This window comes from Echinops telfairi, unplaced genomic scaffold, assembly GCF_000313985.2.
Source record: "Echinops telfairi isolate 266 unplaced genomic scaffold, ASM31398v2 ScPeMD7_21;HRSCAF=78, whole genome shotgun sequence".
NCBI classification, from domain to species: Eukaryota; Metazoa; Chordata; class Mammalia; order Afrosoricida; family Tenrecidae; genus Echinops; species Echinops telfairi.
This window is the reverse complement of record NW_022103918.1, coordinates 16,661,378-16,685,563: the sequence shown is the minus strand read 5'-3', so window position 1 is coordinate 16,685,563 and position 24,186 is coordinate 16,661,378. Positions and strand designations below refer to the sequence as shown.

The 24,186-nt window shown below is 43.8% G+C and overlaps 1 protein-coding gene across 1 annotated transcript in view; it reads left to right on the top strand.

The window, feature by feature from the left end:
- The window catches only part of TMTC1 (transmembrane O-mannosyltransferase targeting cadherins 1), a gene marked incomplete at its 5' end in the record, with an annotated part of 332,295 nt that overhangs the window by 269,758 nt on the left and 38,351 nt on the right, over positions 1-24,186 (top strand). The window lies entirely within an intron of this gene.

Genomic DNA, 24,186 nt, shown 5'->3' with positions numbered 1-24,186 from the left:
AGGAGTAACTTTTAAAGTGATTGTTGTATTTGTATATGATCTACTTAGAACTCAGATAATGAAGCGGCTGGAAAAACCCCATCATTGTCCTTCTTGGTACCTGTATTGTATAATGATGATTTCAAGAATCATGTACATCAGTATTTTTCCCAAATAAATCAACATTAGTGACGTGACTACAAAATTGACAGTTCTTGTTCAGAATGCTATCCTTCAGTTGTGGTTATAAAAAGGCAAAGGATGTAGCTCTCTTTGAAAATGATGGCAAACGTTTTTTTTAAATTTTACCTGGCCAAGACCTGAGCAAGAAATGGGTTGTCTAACTGCGATACAATGAACTACCTCATATAGCTCTTTAGCCTCTGTTCCTGCCACCTCACAGTGCTCATTTCCCTTCGGGGGCTGGGTGAGAAGGAGGTGGGTAATTCTGATTGGATGACAATTCAATTGTGAGTGGTCATTAACAAGTTAATTGTATTGCCATCATGCTGGGTATAAAGTGAGCTATCTCAAAAGCAGGTGTGGCCACCTCACTACCAGCCCAGGAGAAGAGTCCAGCGTGGAGTGTGTCTTTTGAATTCCCAGATCCCTGTGCAGTGAGCCATCTTGATTCCTGAGTGACAGCTGTGACACCGGAGGAGTGGCAGAGGAGCAGGAGAACCAGGAATCAGAGCATGAGACGGTGGTGGACAGCCCAGCCCACAGAGCAGGTGAAGCTGAGAATTGAGAAGGAGGCTGCCTCGTGGAGCAAGGCGCCCTGGACACTTCAATGGGGGAGCTGGGCTTACAGGCCCATAAGAACCAGGGCTAAGTGAGTTCAGGTTCAGGCTCACAACAGAGTGGTAGCCCACAAGCATTTATTGGCAGCCCTAGAAGATCTTTGTAAGAGCATCCAAACAGGACAGAGGTCAGGCCAAGAGGCTGCGGGACAGAGAGAGACCTGCCAATGGATCCAACAGGGAAGAAACTGTCTTGACTGAACAACTGTATCCTAAGGATTTCTCACCTGAATTGTAAGCTGTTAGCTTCCTTCCTCAATGCCATCATCATGATTGTTTTCTATCAGTTCTGTGGGGCCACTGCAATGAGATCTAGAACCCAGTCACAGAGGTAGAATGCCCCGGGAAGAATGGTTGATAGTGGAATAGACTCAAAAGGGCAATGGCCGTGGGAGCTGGAGGAGATGCCATGTGGCCTCCATGCTCACTAAGCGTCACTCTCCAAGTCACATCTTATAGCTGCTTTTGGTTGTGCCGTTAGGTGCTATGGACTGGGTTCTGGCTCCTGTGTGGAACAACAGGATGAGCTGCCGCGCCCCTCGCGGGCCTCATGGTCATGGCTGGGTTCTAGCCCATGGGTACAGCCTCGTGTCCGCCCATCTTGCCAAGGGTATTCCTTTACCAAACACAATGCCCTGTTTCGTGGACTGGCTCCTCCTGATACCTTGCCCAAAGTACTTAAGAGGCTGTCTTACCATCTTTGCATCTAAGAAGCTTGTCTCACTTACTGCACCATTTCCTCGCGGACATGCAATAATTAAAATGACAGGAAACTGTCTTTCAGAGCGGGATGACGGCTACTTGTCAAAGAAAGGGTTCCTGGGAAGCCAACCTAGGATGCTTCCCCCTCTTTTTAAGTGAAACCAGTTCTTCATGATTATTCAAATCAACAGTGCATTATATTTGTACTGTTTTCTAAGTGTTCATTTTACTCTCTCGTTCTCTTTGAATAAAGCCCTCCCAATAAGTTTGTAACATGAATTGGGAAGAAGAGGAAGCTGAGGCCCTGAGAGATGATGTGTCCAGCTTACCTTCTGCTCTATTGTATTATATCACAGGACAGACTGCTTCTATTGTGTTCCTAGAATCCAATAGTAACACTGTAAGCCATACTTCTCAGTTTAGAGTGTGTATTTGTATTTACTCTTGAATTTAATTTTTCCAACCACCCATTATGGTAGATAGAGTGGGCTCATCCTCATTTTACAGAGGAGGACACGAAGGCTTGGAGATACCGTCACCACCTGGGCCTAGGCGGTGTTGGTTCCTTGTCCGATTCGCTTTCCATGAGCCATGCTACCCAAACAACTCTCCCACACAAGAAATGTTCGATATTTGGTGCTTTCCTGGCATGCATTTGCCTTGTGGGGAGTGTACCTTTCTTACTGCGTCTCCCTTACAGAAATATAAAATTGGTGTTCGTTCCCGTGAGCTTGCATCGTGGAATGACACACAGAGAGGAAGTGGACCCAGAAAGTAGCAGGACCACTCCCTTTTTAGATAACTCGGAGCTGAGCTGTATTTTCACTTTCTTTGTTGTAGTTCTGTTATCAAGCAGCAAGAGGTCACAACAAGAAGAGGCTGAGAGTGTTTGAAACTTAGTTTGCCTTGATCCGTTTCATTATTTGAGGTTTCTACCCATCTGTTTCTCAATTAAGAAACAAAAAACTCTTGCCGTTGAGTACATGCCAAGTCAGAGATCCTATGACAATGGACAACTGATATTTTTAATTACATCCTTTATTGCCACGTTGTCATTTAGAACTATATACTAATTCGAAGAGCCCAAGGTGTCCCTTCAGAAATTAGAAGTTTAGGTTTGATTATCCCCGAGAGAAAGTTACTATCATTATTCCTATCTCCTAAATGGGGAAATTATGACTTGGAAGAGAGAAGTGATGTGGCAGTGTCTGTCTCATCGTGAGGAAATAAGAATCAACCTTAAATCTGAGTGTGCGTGTCCCTCACCACTGAGCTCAACTGTCTTCTGGGGGCCGCATAAACCTGGGACTGTGCCCACAGTGCTGCCACAGTCCAGCAGAAGCACTGTGAAAGCCATGTGCATAATGGTCACATTTCTGACAGTCGTGTTTTTCAAAAAAGCAGTTAAAGAATTTTGATTATCCATATTTCACTTAGTCCCAATAAATCCCATAGATTATGATTTTACCATGAAATTAATATTTAAAATATTAACGAGATGGCCTGTATTCCTTTTTATATGAAATCTTTGAACTTCGGTTGTGTTTTGGACTTACAGCACATCTCATATCAGACTAGCCACCCTGCTCCATGTTGATCAAAGCTTTTAGAGTGGACATGACCTTGACTTGACTTTTACAGAGTGAATGTTTGTTCAGTCCTGCAGGTCTAATGCGGATGTGCTTTGGTGAGAGCACCAAGAAATCTTGAGAACTGGGGACAAATTCCATTTGAATTCTTGGTGTCACATGGCAATTAAGACAGTTTTTAGATCTTTTCACAGCTGCAGACTTTACTCGGTATCATCCAAATATACATCTATTTTGCCTCCTTGATGGCAATTTCACTGACTTTTCAAACTTATCTATTAGGATTCTGTGCAGCACATTTACAGCATGTGAGATAAAGAACAGCTTTCCATGCCAGACTCTTAAGTTATATTAATCACTGTTGCCTTTGCTTGGAATTTAAAGTCCAAAAATTGAAAGGGGGGAAAAATGGAACAGAGTAGCATAAACATGTTATGGATGCTCAGAGCAGAAGGCCCTGTCGGCTGAAGAGAAAGAGTGTCAGAGACTCTTTACATTTAGGACATAGAAGAATATTTCTGTGACTGCTTGGCTAAAACAGTTGCTGGTATTTGTTCCTGACACAATATGAGGACTTGTTATCAAATTATATAAATGATGTCATAACTCCTTCTTTGCCAAAACTACCTTCCAGACAACAGCAATTCACAGGTGTAGTGAGAACGTTAGGGGGCAATGAGTGTGTTGTTGATGGTGAAATAGTGAGGTGGAGAAAGATAGTACACTGTGGAGATCATCAACAGGGTCTGTGAAGACATGGGTACACGCACATTTTATTGTGTATATCGTTTGCACCCACACTACCTTCCATTTCCATTCTGGAATGGGCCTTACCATAAATTCTATCATTAAAACTCAGAAGAAAATTAAATATAATGTCCAATGAAACAACTATATACAGGAATTTGATAATGGCATACATTTAAATGTCTCTTTAGCCCGATGCTTTGGAATTGGAACCTCTAGAGCATGAAGGAACAAGAAATGAAGGGTCACCATTATTTCGAAATTAGCGTCAATGCTTAGACTGTTGTTTCTTTGTAGGTGGGGGCTCGTTACAGAACCTTGTATGTCAACAAAAGGCAGTTGATTCAGTCAAGGCCATGGCTGTCCTTTCCCAGCTCAGCGAAGCACCAAATAATTCAAAATGGCGGCCCAGTGGATAAAGACAGACTTTTTAAGAGCCTGTGCCACCATGTTATGATGTCAATGTGATGTTAGGAGGTTCTTCATTCCCTACCTGGAGTGTAAACCAGTCCCCCACCTCCTCATCCCCTTGGTCGCCTATGAGTATCCGTTTTACCATTCACTTTACTTATGCTCGGTCTGAAGCCCATTCTATTTTCTCTTTGCCCAATGCATACTTGTCCCTCGTCACTTGTCTCTCTTTGGGTCCCCTGCCACTTCTCTTGAAACCCAATCCAGTACCTCATAGCACCTTGTCCATCCTCATCTCTGCAGTGTCACAATCTGGTCTACGTTTCCCATCATCCTCAGGGAATTGATGATCGGGGCTAGTAGAGTCTGTTACTCTCTGGCTTGTGCTGCCATCTTTAGTCAATTCAACAATGTATCCATCACCTGGTCCCCTATGTTCTGCACCCCAGGGCCCCTATTTCTGCTCCACCGCAGGCACTTACCACCTTGACCTTTTTTTAGCTATTCAGGTAGTTAGGTCCTCAAGTACCTGCATTCTGCAGTTTTACTCTTTGACCTTACATCCTACCTCTGCCCACTTTTAAGACCTTGATATTGACATCAAAATATGTATATGTTGAAAGACATCATTTATATGAAGTTCTAAAACATGACTTAAAAATGATTGCTCTTCCCCACTTAACTACCTCCATTCTTCTGACTCTTTCTCACTGTTAAAATTTCTCTTCATTCTAATTATGTATGTTCCTCATTCCTAAGCTCACCACTAATTTACCTCAGTAACTTCAGGAATAGAAATGGAACCAGTCTACTCGTCGACTTCTTGACTCTCAATTGCCTGATCCCGCTCCAACACCAAAGCTCCTCCATTGTCTGGGTTTTGCTTTCCCTAGACCAGTGTTGGTTATCTTTTGTTGCCATTAAAAGACCGTTAAGGCTTTTTCCCCCTAATTATCCATCACCCAAGTGAAATGCCAAAGAAGAAGATTGTTCAGTAGGATTGAGCTTTGAGGGAAAACAGCCAGCCGCTGTCACATCCCCACCCTACCCCCACCCCCATCCAAACCAATTCGTTTCCCCCATTTGGGAAATGGATGCTCCCTCCCACAGCCCCAGCTAACTCATCAAATGCCAAAAGGAGAAAAACCACAAATCTGAGGTGAATGGAACTCATAAAATCCCTGAAGAGACTATCTTGGAAAAGCGGTTTTGGAGCTTGGAACCCTTACACAGAATCCTCTGTGATCTTTTTATAACATCTCCCAAATATTTTCCATTTTCCTGGCACATACATCCTGTGTGTGCTTCTCCACAGTTCTCCATCACACCATGCTGCCAGCCTCACCCCATGCTGCCGCCCTAATTCTCACCATGAGGGCAGATGTCATTCAACAGGAATGATGGTGACGTTTCTTCTCCCTGCCTCAAAATGACTTGTATCTTCACAGGCTCCCTTTGATGCTGCTCTTCTATGGGATGAAGAGTTGTCTTGTAAACCTGACACGGCTGGTGCTTCCATTTGTGAGAGGGGGCTTGTTTTTTATTTTTGTTTTTTAATGAGGCATAACTAGCATGCAGTACAATGTACAAACCTTAAGTGTCTGGTATAATGAGTTTTAATAAACTCATTACCCTTAAAATATTAAATGTCATCTTTTCCAGTAAATGTTTCCCCCAATGAGGCAACAACTGTTCTGATAATTTTTTCTTTGTACACCAGTGTATCCTGTTTTAGAACTTCATATAAATGATGTCTTTCAACATATACATATCTTGATATCTAGGTATTGATGCTAGGGTGTATGTGTGTATGTTTTGTGATTTTACCTGCATTAGTACTTTGCTTTCTTATTCCTGAATAATATTTCATTTATTTAAAATTCTTTTGTTTTCCTATCCATGACAATACTTTGTTTCTTTTCCCCTTTCTAACTATTATGAATCAGGTTTTTATAAATATTCATGCCCCAGTATTTGTATGTTTACTTTGCTAGATGTATTTTAATGTTTTAAGAAAATGCCAAAGTTACTTAATTGTATAATTTTTTCACTCTCGTCTGCAGTAAGAAATACATTTGTTCCAAAGCCTTGGTAGCATTTGGAGTTATCGGTAATTTTAGCTATCAGTAGCCATTCATATAAAACCAACACGAGTTTGTTATCCTACTTCAGCTCCTCCACCTCCTTTTATCTTTGTGTTAGGTCTTCAGGTTTATCCTCCGTAGAGCTTCTTAAACTTTTCTACTCTCCACCAACCGTTTTTCACCCAAGACATTTGTAACTCAGGCAGGCACTGTTAGAAACACCTCGAATCCATTGCTTGTTTAATGTTGAATTAATTGGGGGCATTGCATGTTCAGAAATCTTTTACTGTTGCCAGACTTCTCACTACTCACTTCCTTCTCCCCATTCAATTTTGCAGCCTAGTATGGAGTCAAGACCCACAGTTTAATAAGCTTTGCTCGATAGACCTTTCCCAGCTCAGCCACTCTCTCACCTGGTTCTCCCAACTCTTTCATGGAGCCAATTGGCCAGAAGAGTGGTTATAACTTGGTGTTTTTTCCTCCCCCTCCCACATTCATTCATTCATTCCTCTAGCATAACTGCTCTCATGAATGTCTGCTCTGGATTCCTCAGGTTCTTACTCATCTTGATTTTTCTGAAATGAAGTTTATGACACTTTGGTCTCATCCTGCTTCCATTGCTTATGGAAAATTGATTTCCTTTTCGATCCAGCTCTTTTATACTCTCCCCGTTAAGTTAAGGCTACCTGAAAAATTCAAATCTCCAGCAATGAAGTGGCATAACCCTGCTTTGCCTTTGCTCCTTATTTCCCACTACTCTCTTAGCATGGTGCGTACTTGTTGGGCTGCTCACCACAAGGTCAGCAGTTCGAACCCACTACCTACTCTGTATGAGAAAGATGAGGGTTTCTGCTCCCTTAAAGATGTGAGGTTTCTGGGAGTCACAATCAACTGGGCAGCAGCAGGTTTGGTTTGACTTGGGTTTCCCTGGAGGGAAACATAGATGCCACGCCAAGGTGACCAACTGTCCATGAGAAAGCTGAAGCTTCCAAAGTACATTCGACAATGTCACAAACATCTTAAAATGAGAACTCTTCTGGCTCATCATACGATTTCATGTACATTTTTATCATTTCATTTTTAACGCCTGCACAAAACTGAATTTTCTAAAAATGATTAAAAACGCCACTTCCCTAAGATATGGGGGTTATTTGTATTTAAGAAAGATAGTTCATTGTGAAAATAACTTTTGTGTGTCACTCTTTCCCAAACCCATTCTACTCATTCATCTGTGTTTACCAATGACTTGGGCATCGGTCTCTTGTTATAAATCCATAGTGTGGTCTGCACAGAAACTCCCATCTCCTCGGTCCTTCCTTCTGTCACGATGCCAGCAGTAACGCTGCTGAGGCTGAGGGCAGAGCCACATGGGAAGCTCTGCCGGTAAGAGCAAGCTTCAGGACCCCCTGGATCTGTTGACATTCCTGGGAGGAATTGCTGTGTCATCCCTTTCCTTTCTTGAATAAATATGCCTAATAGGAGTTCGTTACACAAAGTCGGCCTGCTTCCTCAAGGACAAGAATTTCCAGTGGTCACTGCTCTCCTGAAATATTTCCCCACCCGCCTAGCTCTTAAAACCTTCCCCAGCGTCATTGGAAATTGGGGCCGCTTAAGGTGCTACCTGGGGTAAGGGCTTAGAGCAACTCTTGACACGGAATGTAGCTTGAGGAGGGGATGATTCAGATAACCCTTCCACAACCACAGGGCATAGCATGGGCACCTCTAGTCTCTTCTACACCATGCTTCCTCCCCACCTCACCCCCACTGTCATGACCCCAATTCTACCTTACAAATCCAGCTAGACCAGACGATGTACACTGGTACAGATAGGAACCACAAACACAGGGAATCCAGGGCGGATGATCCCTTCAGGACCAGTGCTGAGAGTGGCAATACTGGGAAGGTGGAGGGAACCTGGGGTAGAATGTGGGAACCAATTATAAAGATCTACATATAACCTCTTCCCTGGGGGATGAACAACAGAAAAGTGGGTGAAGGGAGACGTTGGACAGTGTAAGATATAACAAGATAATAATTTATAAATTATCAAGGGCTCACGAGGGAGTGGGGAGCAGGGAGGGAAGGGAAAAAATGAGGAGCTGATACCAAGGGCTCAAGTAAAAAGCAAATGTTTTGAGAATGATGATGGCAACATATGTACAAATGTGCTTGACACACAATGGATGGATGTGTGGATTGTGATGAGTTGTACAAGCCTCCAATAAAATAATTTTTTTTAAAAGACAGTCTTGGAAACTGATGGGGATAGTGAGTTTCCCTGTCCTGTAGGTCTCTATGAGATGGCATCAATTCCATGGCAGCGAGTTTGGGTTGGGTTGGCTTTCCCACGGACAGTGCATGCAACCATCCGGAGGAACTTGCATCACTGATTGAAATGGAAGACATGGACTTGTATTGCAAATGACCTACATCCTGGAGGTGTGATTTCGCAAAACTTTTTTTCACTTTTGGCTTTTTTTACTGGAAGATACATCTTGCAAATCTATTTCCAGGTTCCTGCGCATTTTGGGAAGTATTTCTCACAATGACTTCATCTTCCCAAATTTGGGCACCCTCAATCATTTGTACCTGTGAAAGACTCTAGAACATGGTGCAGAAGCCAAAGGAACATACATGTAATGTATGTAATAAATGCCTCGTGTAATTTTATGTGCAGAGTGCAAAAGGACATATGTGTCCCATATAATATGTATCAAAATCCAAATTTCCTTACAGCTGTTCAGAAGGGCTCCTTGACTCAGCATGCTTTCCATCCCTGAGAACATACAGAATCAGCAAAAAGTTCAAGCTGAGAACTGGGTCGCAAAAGTGTTAAAAGAGCAGAAGAAATAGGGATGATCCCTGGACATGTCTTCTTGCATGCATTGTCGTTCTGTAGACTACCAGGCATGGAACCTCCTCAGGCCTCCGTTTTTGATCTTGAACTCAATTGGAGATGAGCTGTGCCCTTGCAGAGAAGCTGAATTTGGTGTACAACTTGTTAGAGATGAGCAAAGGGATTTTAAATCAGAAAGTGCTAAATGTAAGGCAGACAAAGAAACATGAAGGACAGAAAGAGGAATGTGTGTATTACAAGGGTTCCTTTTGGCTCCTGCCTGCCTGAGGCCGACAGAGGCTGGCCTAGGAAGGGCCATCGGGGATGGGGCTTCCAGTCAAGCTCTCTGTTTATGGTGACTGAGAATGCTAGGTCCTCTGGAATAAGAGTACCACCCATAAACCAAAATCAAAATCCACACTCTGCAATTAAGTTGGTTCTGACTCGCAGCTGCCCTATAGCGTAGCCTAGAACACTCCTGTGGGTTTCCCAGATTGTACCTCTCTATGGGAGTAGAAAGTTTCTCTCTCTTGAAGTGACTGGTAATTTAGAACTAGTGATGACCTTGTAGTTGACATTCCCACAAGTAATCACTATACCACCCAGGCTCCAGGGGCACCACAGAGAGATGACTTCAGGCAGCAGACATTTACTGTCCCGCAGGACAGGAGTCCATACCAGGTATCAGATCCTTGTTGGTAGCTTTGTTGGCTTGGCTTCCAGGCAGTTCTTTAGAAAGTCTATTCTGTTTGTGTGTGTGTGGTGTGGTGTGTGTATTCTGCTGTTCTTTTCATAAGATATCACTCAAAAGAGATTACATATACTATCTTGTGCTGCTTAACATAACCCCTATTGCCAGTCTAGGCTATCTGTAGTACAGATCAAAGGGGTAAGGATGTTAACATCATTTTAGAGGGAACAATGTGTAATCCATATAGTCAATAATAGAGACCCTTCCCTTCCACGCTGAGCTTCCTCTAAGACCGCCAGCCTTCCCAATCTGGTGCCATCAGGCTGCCTCCTATCTGCTGGACAGCCTGAGGGGCTTTCTGCCCTTGACTTTCCTGACACCTTCCTCCTCCAAGTGAAGAGAATGGTGGTAACTGATACTTGAATGACAATTTACAAAGCACTTCCTCATGTCTTATGAAGCTGCCCACTCAGCTAGCATGGTGGGTCTCAAACCAAACCCAACCAAACTCACTGCCATCGAGCCAGTGACCCTATGGGACAAAATAGAGTGGTCCCTGTGGGTTACTGAGACTACATCTTTCTCCCGTGGAGGGCTGGTAGTGTCAAACTGCTGACCTTACACTTAGCAACCCAGTGTGTAACCCACTACACCACCAGGTGGGAAAGAAAATCCCTCTCTTGTGGTGTAGCTGCCTCAGCTCATCAGTCCTTTTCCCCACAAACCTGGAGGATGCTGCTCCCGAAGCACTTGCACCCCCAGGTTCTTCCTCCCCTGCCGCAGATAGGGCAGGGCCCCAGGAGGAGCCGTGCTGTGAACCCCCGTGCTCGGAAGTCCGTGCTCATTTGATTCCATCATGCTGCCCCACTGGCCAGTCTTTTGTGTGCTTTCTGCAGACCTAGGAACTGGTGGAATTCACTGAGCTTGAATCACCGTTCTGCTACTAAATATTGTGTGGCTTTGGGGAAATTATTTTGTCTTGCAGTGCCACTAATTGCCCATTTATAAAATGGAAATAATCCTAAAAACAAACTCCTTTGTGAGTGTTAAGATAATGCATGTAATATTTAGCATAGGACCTAGCACCTAATAAAGATGAAATAAGTTTTAGCTATTAGTAGTTATGATTAGCCTAGGGACATACTCTCTCTTGCTTTCAATTGGAAACTCAGCTTCTTGGACTTGGTACAAAATTAATATTGAACCATGAATGAGTAATACATGTTCTTCCCCTGAAATTGAACATACATGAAGAGTTTTCAGCCTCCTTGAGAATCAGTGTCCAGTCAGGTGGCCCTGGAGAACTGCAGGAATACGTGGTTGTAACCATGAGCCAAGCTTCTAATCTCTAAAGTCTTTACAGAGGCAATATTTGCGTTGCAACAGCCTCCTCGCTTGGGGTGACAGGTGGAAATTTCAGGGGGAAATCTGAGGGGAGAGAGGAGAAGTACCATGCAGAACTAACATTTACTGCATCCTCCCATGTGTTGTTGGAGAACGGAGAAAGGACTTTAGACTACCAGAAGAACAATCAAACCTGCTTTGGAAGAAGTACAGCGAGAATGCTCCTTAGAAGCCAGGAGGAGGAGACCTGGTATCATAAACTTTGGATGTGTTATTAGGAGAGACTAGTCCATCTCTCCCCGTGTGTTGTGACCCTAGGAGCTTTTACATCATAGGCTCAGCATAAATATGAGGAGGCTTCAGAAAGTTCGTGAAAAACATGAGCAGAAAGAGAATAGAATTTTTCCATGGGCTTTTTGAAGCCCCTCGTATAGGCAGATACTTCAAGGAGACGCTGCCTTGGAACCGGTGTCCCAGCAGCTCATCTCGTGCTCTTGGCACAGCCGTGTCTCTGCATATGCAGGAACAAGGCCCTGCCAGGCCTAGAGTCCTGCTTCCAGGAGTCTGAGCAGTGGCTTTACTGAGCTAACAAACAACTCTTCCAAGGAGCAGAGGAAGAAGCGTTGAGGGCTGACATTTCCCGAGGGACAACTTCGTACCATCTGCTGCCTTTATGTGAATTGTCTCCCCATTTCTGCTGCTCTACAGCAAGACAGGATCGGACTTGCCATCTTTCCTTGGCTCAGTTTCCTACTCCGAGGAAGATCTAGGAAGCAGGCTCTCTTACTTTTAACCGCCCAGCAGTGCCCTTCCAGCAGTCTGCTGCACTGTGGTGCTGGAAGTTACGCCACCGGTATTTCTGACAGCAGGGTTGTCCATGGTAGACCAGGGGTCCCATGGAGCTTTCAGACTGGAACTGAGTAGGAAGAAAGGGCTAGCACTGTACTTCTGAAAAGGAGCCAACAAAAGCCTTAGGCATCACAAGCAGATATTGTCTGGTAGCGTGCTGAAAGATGGTCCTCCTAGATGACAACGCACGGACGGCATCACAGTCACACCAGCGTACGCAAGGAACGTACCAGCCATTGGAAAGACGGCACCGGGCCAGGCAAGGTTTTGTTCTCTTGTACCCGGTGTCACCATGAGTCAGAGCCAGCTTGATGGCGGGCGGTAAGGTTACCTGGAGGGAGTATCCTTTTGAATGGAAAAAGAAATCATTTTTCACCTTCAGTTATACCTGTACTTCTCACTTCCCCACCTGACTATATCCCAAAGACAATGTCATCATTTGAAAATCAACATAATGAGAACATCGAGGCTGGCTGCATCAAGTTACAACCTGGAGGATGAGTACATCATTACTGAACTCCCCAATTCCATCATTCCCCAAGCCAAACCCTGTTTGCCCCGATTCAAACCATATGCCACAGACTTTCCAAAATGATCACCTTTCTGGAAGCAGGCTGCCACATTTCTCCCACAGAACGATTGGTGGGATCGAAACGGTGACTCTTCAATGAGCTGCCTAGCACGTAATCCCCGTGCCTCCGGTTCTCCTGCATCGTTCTATAACTGCCACATTACATAAGTGCCAAATCACTGAGCTTCATGACCCAGCCAAGGGAGTGCGTCACCGTAACCGTCACTCCTTGGTTGAACCATCAAAGCCAGCATTGCCCTCATCCAGCATCCTTGACGGCCAGGTGTGCGTTACTCGTGTGTAAAATGACTGCAGGTAGATTTTTTACTGTGGTGATAAATGTGAACTATCAGGTGATGAGATCATGCTTGGTGAAGAGAGAAGGAATTGATGCCATGACTGTGTGTCTTCCAGACAGTCCTTCTATGTGATCTCTGTAAACACAGTCAGAAAAAGAAGGGGTGAAACAGTACAGAGGTACACTCCCTGCTCTTGAGTCGATTCTGACTCATAGCACCCTTAGGAGACAGAGTAGATCTGCTCAGGGAGGTTTCCAGGCTTGTAAGTCAGTCTTTACTGGAGCAGAAAGCGTCCTCTTTCTGCCTCAGAGCAGCTGATGGATTTGAACCAATGACCTTGAAGTTAGCAGACCAGTGTGTAACCCAGTACACAGCCAGGGCTCCTTCCCGAGTAAAGGAGGTGCTCTGTAGCCACTGTATCCTCCAAAGATGTGCTCCGTAAACGTGAACATAAAGGAAGTTCCAGTTTGTTTCTCTTTTGATATAAGAAAGATCCTTTAGGGCCATAGACAAACTCGTGCTCTGAAAAGAGAATCTCAGAGTGTTTATCATTTGACTTCCACAATGTAGTTTTTCGGAAGAGCTGTCAAAGTCCATCAGGCAAAAAGAGAAAGAGTGATCCTCTCTCTCATTTGTGAGAGACAGAACTGGCGAGAACGTCCTGACACAGGGGCAGGAAGGCAGCAGGCTGCCGGCCGGCCCTCCAGCTCCCCCCTGTGGCTCACGGGAAGCCCTGCTGCTGACGAGTGGCTCATCAGCCCATTAGTTCCTTTACTGGCGTTTCCTAAAGTCTCTCCAAATGCCAGTACTTTTCCAAAGCAAGCATCTGTTTCCAGTTTAAATGAATGTGTCATGAGATCCGAGACAGGAATCCAGAAAGTTTGCTAAATTGACGAACTTAACAGGTCCTTAATTACTGAAAGAAAATGTGGTGACGTCTTATTTGCTTTTGCTAAATATCTGTCATTGAGATAGAGCCAGGAAAGGGAGCTGATGTAAGTGTTTTTACTTACACACTGGCAAGCGTACTCTCGCTGCTCTGTAACTGGAGGGAAAATCCCTGTGAGCATACAAATGCTCACTGCACAAGTGAACACGACCGGATTTCCACCGAAATGTTGCTCATATGAGATCCACGGCAAAGGCACGACTGGTCCCAGGAGCCCCTCTTGAAGCTTCTCCCCTTTATGGAAGCTTCTCGGGGGAAAGTAAACTGAGCGGCATTTCATTTGCAAAATATTAGGAGATGGGTGTGTGTGTGGGGTGTGTGTGTGTGTGTGTGTGTGTTAAGATGAGAGTATAGGAACATCACAGAACCCAAGACCTGAAGCTGTCATTACAGCACCCCCAAAAAGGGGGTGGGGGGAGAAGACATTCACAGTAGAGCTCTTGGAAGAGTGAAGCATTTCCCCCTGTTGCCATCTTCCCCAGCCCACCCTCCACCCTGACCTCAGCTTCCCCCACCACCTGGAATCCAGAGCTCTCTGTCATGGGGCAAATCAGCCTGCCCCTGCAACCTTTCTCAGTCACCAGATTGCCCCATGAAAGACTTCCTTTTGTTTTTCTTTTTCTTTTTGCAACATCCTATAGCACTTAGTCTGATACTGGGAATCAATTGGCCAGACAGATCCTCAATGCTTACTATTGCATAGTTTCTAAAAGCAATAAGAACAATTAGTTCTTACATCATGGCCTGACTCAGTACTTGCCTTCACGAAATAATAACTGAAAATAAGGGTGCTACAGCAAAGTATGGTGAAGGAGGTATATGGTGCCCAGCTATCAATCAAAATAGTGCCTGAGGTCTTAAAGGCATGCATTCAAACAAACAGCCATCTAAGCGAAGTATCAACTAAGTCCACACACAAGAAGCACACCGGCTTGTGTGATCCAAAGGTAACAATTACCAACTTCTAATATGGTGAAAAGTATCAGAGCAAAAATTATGAACACCAATTTGTAGAAGCTAAGGAGGACTGTGGGAGGCCCAAACCCATCTGCAGCGCATCTTGTCAGACTGGGCCGCTCCCGGAGCCGCTCTAGCCACAGGCAAGTCCTGAGCAGCCTATCAGACAGAGACCATTGCTGTCTTGATGCTGCTGCATGGAACTCAGTACTTGACCAGTTCACCTCCCTATTGACACGACCTGGATCTTTCTGGGCGCAACTATCTATTACGTGTTCCATGACAGAAATGCCTTCCTGGGCTTCTTAAAGGTGGTCGGGGGTCTCCTCCCTCACATGCATTATTTTCATTTTTGTCTCTATACTAATATGATCTTATCCTTAGCACCTTAGTGCAATTTACCTTTCATTGTCTTCCGATGGTTTTCCCAGGAGGAGTTGGATGTACAATGATAATAACTGATGCGAGGTGTTCTAGGGAAGGCAGGGGTGGGAGTGGGAGCCCTAGGGACGGGAAGGGGCTTTGGGGAGTCAATACTGAAGGCAGGAGGTGGCAGGGACCACTAGAACTGACCCTGATTGCACGACACATTGTTAAGGCAGTTTAACCACGGTGGGGGTGGGGATGGGGAGCGGGACGGTGAAGTTCTAAGATGGATTTGGTGCTGATTGTACAATTCCCCTTGATATGATTGAATGATTAACCTATTTCAATGGTATGATATGTGAATTATGTGCCAATAAAACTGTTGTGGGAAGTGGGGAAAGACCACCCTCAAAGAATCACCTGAGAGACCTATTAGGAACAATGATCCCTGAGCCCCGACTCTTTATCTGTTGAAGCCTGAGGCTTAGGAGAGAGCATTTGTAGCACACCACTGGTGGTTCAAAGGCACGAACCCTCAGGAGCAGTGCCCTCTGTCCTAGGAGGGTCACTCTGCGTTGGGATCCACTCGATGGCAGGGATGGAGCTTCCTTCGCAGGTTTGAGGAGAGGAAATGTGCTATGCAGAGGTCAGAAGGAGCCCCAGCGGCGGCCCTGTCGGGGGTGAGCATGAACTGTTAACCACAGCTTGGTGGTTCCTCCAAGGGAGAAGGAGGAGGCTCTCTGCTCCAGGACAGGTTGACAGTTCGAATCCACTCAGTGGCCTCGGTCTGGTTGTTTGGCCGTGTTAGCGGTGGTGATGTTCCTTTCTGTGGACAGCTGCTAATTGGACGGGATGAACACCGAGGCTTGCTTTTATCTCGATGTTGACCAATTATGACATGGTGCATTTGGACATTTCCCAAATATTGTAATTCAGATAAACAACCCAACGCCTCAGTAACCAATACCACAGGCGTGGTCCATTCAGAGGGAGCTATTCCTGTAATGTGCTTCCTCTCGGAGTTTAGCCTACCAGGTAGTGAGATATCGATGAAGCTTAGATATCAATGTAGGCTGTGGTTTCCCTAAATGACTTACCATAGAAACAGAACAAGCTCATTTGGGCATTTTATTTAATGCTGTCTACTGCTAGCCCAGAGATGATCTATGTGGGCCAATTGTGTCAGTAAGAAATTACAGAATGGGTTATTCAAAATGGTTGCTGCATCTCTTGTGATACTTGCCCCTTTTTACATATAATTAATTTCTGAAACATTACTCTCCCAAGACCCTTTCCTGGTGTGACTGGTTCTTTCTTACTGAATATTAACGGTTAGTAATCACCCCACAAAATGCACATCTGCTGTCTGGTGTGACCTTCCTGTCAGCTGAGCAGACTCTGGACTACTGACTGCCGTTTGGATTTGCTCACCTTGTGTTTCTCAAAGAACTAGAGGTTTCTGTTACTGGGGCTATTTTATATTTAGTGCAGTGCTATTGATATGTCTATTTAATAGAAAGCTATTATATTAAAATCAGTTGTGGCATCAGACATGAGTGGGGGGAAGGATCATTTATAGGTATATTTTTATTTTTTGTAGGAATAGTTTGAAAAATGGAATGATAATTCTTTTGAGGTAAGTTAGAAAACTCATTCTTCTTGATTTTCAAACTTAAAGGGGAAAATGGTTTAAGTGGATAATTTTTAAAAAACTAGATGAATGATTAAAAGCCAAACCATGTATAGTACCTGCTCTGTGCCGCAAGAAGGAGCCCCGGTGGTGTGGCAGTTGCCCAAGAGGCTGCTAACTGCAAGGTCCACAGTTCGAAACCACCAGCCAGCTCCTCCGGAGCCCATCAGGCTTTCTACTCTCTTGACAAGAGTTGCAGTCTCAGAAATTCCCGGGAGCAGTTCTACTCTGTCCTAGAGAGTCGCTATGACTCAGCCTTGACTCGACAGTGAGTTTGGTTTGGATTTGGTGTGCTTGCGACAGAGGAAAGACAGATCATTTGCCTAAGGAAACCACTAGCAAATGATAAAAAGTGAAGCTTGAGCCCACGTCCCTCTGGAGTCAGTGCTTTTAATTCCTTTTTAAAGGGAAGTTAGATAAACTGCTTGGCAGGACCAGTAAAGAATAGGTGCTTATTAAATAGAGGCTGGGCTTCTTACTTTTTCACAATTCCTAGTTAGACTGAGGTGCCCTGCGGGCATATTGGGCTGTGTGTGCATTGAGCCCTCAGTGGTTCAAATGCAACAGTCACTCCACAGGGGAAAGTTGAGACTGTTTATTCCTGTAAAGATTTTAAGTCTCAGAAACCCAAAGGGCACAGTTCCACTCTTCCCTGTAGGGTCACTATGAGTCACAGTTGACGCAATGACAGTGAGATTTTGTTTGATTTTGAGCAAGGCTTGGGCTCCTTCTATCAGTCAGGATTACTAGAGGAGCCATGGTGGCGTGGTCACAGTAGGTCCGTAGTTCTAAACCACCAGGTGTTCTGAGGGTGAATGATTAGGCTGTCTGCCCTCCTAAAAATGTACACTCTTAGAAACTCAAAGGGGCAATTCCACTCTGTCCTTGGGGTCACCAGGGGTCGGTCCTATGAGTCAGAATCGACTTGCCATCAATGGGATAGAATTCTAAAATATTGGGAGACCTATAGAAATAGAGATATGAAATGCATGTAATTGCATGTTGCACACATATCAACCATATATAGTTATACTTTCCTCTTCCAAGATGTACTAAATTATTGGAAAACATATTTAAGGGGATTTTTTAAATTATAGAAATATATAAAATACTAAAACTATATTTTAGGCTAGAAAGTAGGCAGTCTGTTCGGTTCTGCAGAGGAAAGTGTTAAAGGAGAGCACAGTAGCTACCTAGGAGTACTTGGAACATGGGTGAGAAGCATGGTTTAGACCAGCGGGGGATCTGTAGGCAGATCTAAGGGGATCTAAGGACAGTTGTCATCTGAGGAAATAATGGGTCGAAAAGAGTGCTCTGGGAAAATGCACCATTCAATTCTATACAGTACAAGAGGAACACAGAGAGAACTATCAAGTGTGTGAACTACAATGTTAGCAAGGGGAATGTGGTGACACCTACTCTATACTGCGGTGAGGGAGCCCTGTTGGAACCATGCAGCTGCTAATCAAAGAGCCAGCAGGTCAAGCTCCTTGACCATGCCTCAGGAGACAGACATGACGGTCTTCTTCTGGAAATATGAGCAGCTTTAGAAACCCTCTGGGGATGTTATCATCCTTTCTGTATTGTTGATATGAGTCAACTGACTCAACAGCAAAGTGGTTATGGATTTTACTGCTGTAATTCAACGGAATCATAGAGCTGTTGGCCCTGCTTTCCAAGAGGGTTCTTAGGACAGGAGCATCTTCCGTAATGTGGGTATGAAGAGGTATGCATGAAATTAAAAGGAATTTGAAATGGGGTTCACTTCCCAAGTCGTAATTACATTACACTGTGACCAAGGCAGGCTGCATCTAAATGAATTCTCTGCTGTGTGTGATTTTGTCAAAACCACCCCTCTTTCCTAAGCTCTTACTGAAGAGTAAGAAACCCTGCTTGGATGATGTAGGGGCTAAGCACTTGGTTGCTAACCAAAAGGTCAGCAGTTTGAACTCACCCAGGAGCTCCGAATGAAAAAAATCCTGACAATCTGCTCCCATAAGAACTACAGCTTAGGATCTGCTCCCTTACAGACTACTGAGCAGTTCGGTTCTGTCCTGGCATGTTGCTATGAGGTAGAATCCACTTGAGAGCAGGGATCACCACCACCAAGGATGGGGAAAAGCGAGACTACAGAAGAAATAGCCCCCCTTGCCTCCTCCTCTCTGAGAAATAAAACCGCCACCAACAGCAAAGTCAGCAACCTTTTGGTCTTTCTTACATCATTAAATAATCTGCCATGATGACAAGGGCCCATGTAGTATCTGTTAACCCAACTTGTTAGTGTCTGACTGTACAGGCATCTGAACAACAGCAGAATAATACAGCAGTGCAGAGCCAAGACAGCTTGAGTCTGTAGGTCTTGTAATACTTATAAACTCAACTAAGTCACACAATGAGATGGTTTCACTTCATGTGGTAGCTCCTCTGGGACAATTTAGAGAGAACGGATTTCATGAGAAACCTAAGGTCCCTGTGAGTGACTTTGATGATAACTTTACCGCAATGTTATATGAATGTTAATGGGATGGGGGTGGGGGCTCAAGTATTTAAATTCCCAGACTGTACTAAGTGGCAATTAATCTCACTGGGTTCACATATAAAAGGTTCAAGTTGCCATTCTAACTGATATGAGCTCTGGCAAATGAGAACCATTAAATCTTTACGATTAAATTGTATAATTGTATGTTTTTTTTCCAGCTTACTGATTTTGAAGAACATCTTAAATTATATCCTGAGGGATTTACTTTTAAGCCTTAATTTCCTAAGTCCTTTGGACTTGGGAAGGATTTCCAAATTAATGTTAGTAGGGATCTATAATATCCTTGGCGAAAGAGTTCTGCTAAACATAAAATTCAACAGTAAAAGTAGCACTTTTAAAAAATAGATCTTCATTTTAAAAATATGTACCTATGAAAGAACTGCTTCAACATCTATTTACGAATAAAAATCTGACTGTACATAAACATAATGGACTTCTGTTGAGTCTTCAGGGATTCCTGGTGGCATTAAGCATTGGGCTGTTAGCCACAAGGTTGGCAGTTGAAACCCACTGCAGGAGTAAGACGAGGCTGATTGCACAGTTACAGTCTTAGAAACACGAACGGTGCTATCGGATCTCCATGAATGGTGATCAACTCTAAGGCAAAAGGTTTGGTTTTGAAGTTTTATAAAGTCTTGCATGTTGCAGACATTCTTTAAATGCTTATTTACTTAATGAATGAATCAATCAATCAAAAAAGCATTGTAAGAGATGTAAATGTAATTGTATTACAACCATGTGACTTTACAATCACATCCCAAGGACAGTCCACTTTGGAACACAAGTATCATATCAGGCCTTGTTCTCTAGGACAGAATTGCATCACAAGGAACCAATTAGGAGTTAAAGAGACCCCAGTAATAAGGGTGGCGTATAGTAATCCACTGCCATTGAGCCAATATCGACTCCCAGTGAGCCTGTAGGACAGAGTAGAACTGGTCCTTCTGGTCTCCTAGATGAAAGCTTTATCTGAGCTGTCAGCAGCATCTTTTTCTGGTGGAGCAGTTGAGGCCCTTGGACCACTGAGTTGCCACATAGCAGCCAAACACTTAAACCTGAAGGGCTCCTTCAGCATACAATGGATAATGATAAATGATTGATAAGGTGAATCATTAAAGTCAAAATCTACTTTGGAATGGAATTGTGAGCTCCTCCACTTACCCCCTAACATATTTGTAATAGGAAACTGTTTTATAAGTGAAAGCATCTTGTAACAAACTGCTTCTAAAGCTGGGGAACTAAAACCTAGGGTGTCAGTATTTGTTTTCCCTCTACATACTCTGTTTGCTCTCTCTGAATATAACTCCATCCATAGGCATTGGAGCCCTAAGGAGATTGTAGCAGGAGATTGGGCGCAGCTGCCTTTGTTAATAGGTCCTGCAATTAGCTCTCAAAGGCGGTGGATTAAGCACTTGGCAGATATTTGCAAGATTGGCAGTTCACACCCACCAGTTGCTCCACTGGAGAATGATAAGGCTGCTGCTATAAAGATTTACCATCTCCTAAACTCTAAGAAGCAGCTCCGTGCTGTCCTAGAGGGGTCTCTACGAGTCAGAATTGCTTCAATGGCAATTGCTGGATTGCCATGTACAGTGCAAAATGCTCAGCAGATGAGTCGTGTGGAATTGATTGCTGGCAACTAAAGAGGACTTATGTTTTTGCTCCAGAGACATTGAGAACAGAATAATGCCACAATGACTTGTGAGGACATTAAAAGGAAAGGGATTCTTCACTCAAGAAAATGATAAAAATATTTGAGACTTGCGTCCTCTTTCAGCCAGAAGTATCAACACGGGAGGAAAATGCAAATAAAAGAAGACAAAGCACACGTTACTTTTTTCAATTAAAATATAGCGATAACATCACTAGACTTTCCTTGCTAGCTCCCAGTTGTGGTTGTTCGGTGCCAACCCATAGCAAACCACCCTCTGCACAATCGAACACAATGAAGTCCTGAGCCAGCCTCACAGTTCTTATGGCTGCGCCCGTGAATGCAGCCACTGGGGCAATCCACCTCATTGGCCTTTGTCTTTCTCACTACCTTCTACTTTACCACACGCGATGTCCTTCTCCAGGACTGGTCTCTCCTGACGATAAGTCAAAAGGACATAAGACAATTGCTAGCCGTCCTTGCCTCTTTCAGGAGCAGTCTGGCTTTTCTTCTTCCAACACAGGTCAGTTTGTCTTTCCAACAGTCCATGGGACTTCTGTTATTCTTCTCCAGTACTATGATTCCATTGCATCGCGTTTTCTTGGTCTTCCTTATTCAGGTTCCAACTTTCACGGGCATAGGGTGCAATGGAGAAAACAGTGGCTTGGGTGGGTCACACCTGAGACCTCAAAGTAACACCTTTGCTCTTCAGTGCTCTAAAGAGGTCTCGTGCAGAAGATTGGCCTCATGCAATAAGCCTTTTGATCTCTTGGCTGCTGCTTCTGTGAGCATTGATTGTGGATCCAAGTAACACACAATCCTTGACAACTTCAACATTTTCTCCATTTATCATTTGTTATTTATTGGCCCAATTGCAGTCATTGTAGTTTGAATTTCTTCCTGCAGCGCTATTGGTTATTGCTTATATGCTACCTTCTGAAGTGATGGAGTATCAACTTGTTCCTTTTGGTACAGTGACTCTATGGTTCTTTCTATCTTTTCTTGATACTTCCTGCATCATTCAATATTTTGCCTACAGAATCCAGATTGCTGCTCGAGGCTTGAATGTTTTTCTTGAATTCCTTCGATTTCAGGATGCTGAACGTGTTCTTCCCGTTGGGTTTCCTAGTTCTAGGTCCTTGCACATTTCATTATAAGTTTGGCTTTGTCTTCTCAAGCTGCCCTTTGAAATGTCCTTGACTTTAAGCTTTCTTCCATTTGCTTTAGCTACTCTGTGATTAAAACCAAGTGTCAGTCTCTTCTGACATCCATTTTGATCTTTTCTTTCTTTCCTGTCTTTTTAATGACTGCTTGCTTTCTTCATGGATGATGGTCGTGATTTCTTCTGTCATTAGTGTTCAGTGTATCAAATCTGTTCCTGAGATGTTCCCAAAATTCAGATGGGATAGACTTACGGTCATATTTTGACTCTTGTGGACTTGTTTTAATTTTCTTCAGCTTATCCTGAACTTACATAAATGGAATTTACTCTCTGTTCCCTGGTCTGATCTCCATCGCATCTTCCCATAGATGCACTCCATTTGATATCTGCATTCCATCTGGGGGAAGTCCATGTGAACGGACAAAACAACCTTTTGTGCTGTTGAAAATGTTATTTGCTATGAACAAATCGTGGGTTCTGCAAAATTCTATCGTGCCATCTGCGGCTTCATTTCTATCACCAAGTCCATATTTTCCAACTACTAGTCCTTTCTCTTTCCAGTTGTTCCATTCCAAGCACCTATAACTATTAATGCATCTTCATTGCATGTTTGATCAAATTTTTTTTATGTTTGATCAATTTTTGACTGACGTGAGCGGTAGAATTCTTCAATTTCTTCATCACTAGCTTTGTGTCGGGCACATACATTCGAGTAATAGTTGTTTTGATTGGATCGCCTTGAAGGTGGATACATATAATCCTATCACAGAGAGCATTGTCCTTCATGATGGATGTCTCAAGATCCTTCCTGACAATGAAAGCCAAGCCATTCCTCTTGATTGTTATTCCCTGCGTAGTAAATCATATGATTTTCTGATTCAAAACAGTCAATACCAGTCCACTTCAGCTCAATAATACCTAAGATCTGGATATGCATACATTTCATTTCATGTTTTGACCACTTCCAATTTTCTTAAATTCATACACCACACATTCCAAGTTCCAATCATTAGAAGATTTTTGCAGCTGTTTCTCTTTACCTTGAGTCGTGCCCCATCTGCAAATGAAGATCCCCAGGACACCATTCCCACGAGCTTTTCCCAACTCACTCAGTCAACTCCCTTCCATGGCCTCATCTCTTCAGTCACATTTCGAGTGCCCTCCCGCCTGAGGATCCCATCCTCCGGCAATAACTCAGAACACTATGTTCTGCTTCCTTTGTTAGGCTTTCAGTCTGGACAATGTTATGTACAAGGTTCAAAGTTATGCGTAAGGTTTTCTTCCTCTGCAGTGGAGAGCCAAATGCTTCTTCCTTGTCTATTGTTAGTCTGGAGGCTCTGCTGAAACCTGTTCAGTCTGGGTGATCGTACTGGCATTTGAAATACCAGTGACATCATTTCCAGCATCACAGCAACACACACGCCTCTACAGTGTGACAAACTGACAAACAAGTAGTGGTTGCTAGCTCTTGGACACACTGTTTTCTAATATCAAAATGATAGAAGAAATTTGCCCCTCTCAGTTGTAAGACCAAAGGTTAGCATGGTCACTTTGGCCAGGCTTAGCCTGGAGGAGGGCTTAGCCACAGCGGGAACCTAGCCTGCAGTAGTGTAACCACAGGCTCATCCTTGCAGTCCTAGGGGATGTGACTCATGTGCATTTTTAAAAACTGGTCCCCAGGGATGCCCCATAGTTGCTCCTCTGACGTTCAAAAGTTACTTGCATACAAAACTTTTTAGTATTAAAATCTCAAACACTGCATCAAAACCAAATGTACTACTGTAGAATCAATTCCGACTTAGAGTTGCCCCCCTATAAGACAAAGTAGAAATGTCCCATATAGTTTTTAAGAGTGTAAATCTTTTTTTTTTAATAGTTTTAAGAGTGTAAATCGAGACTCAAAACCCATCGGTAGGCAACCAGACACCCCCTCGCGGAAGGGTTGAGGGGAGGAGACGAGCCAATCAGGG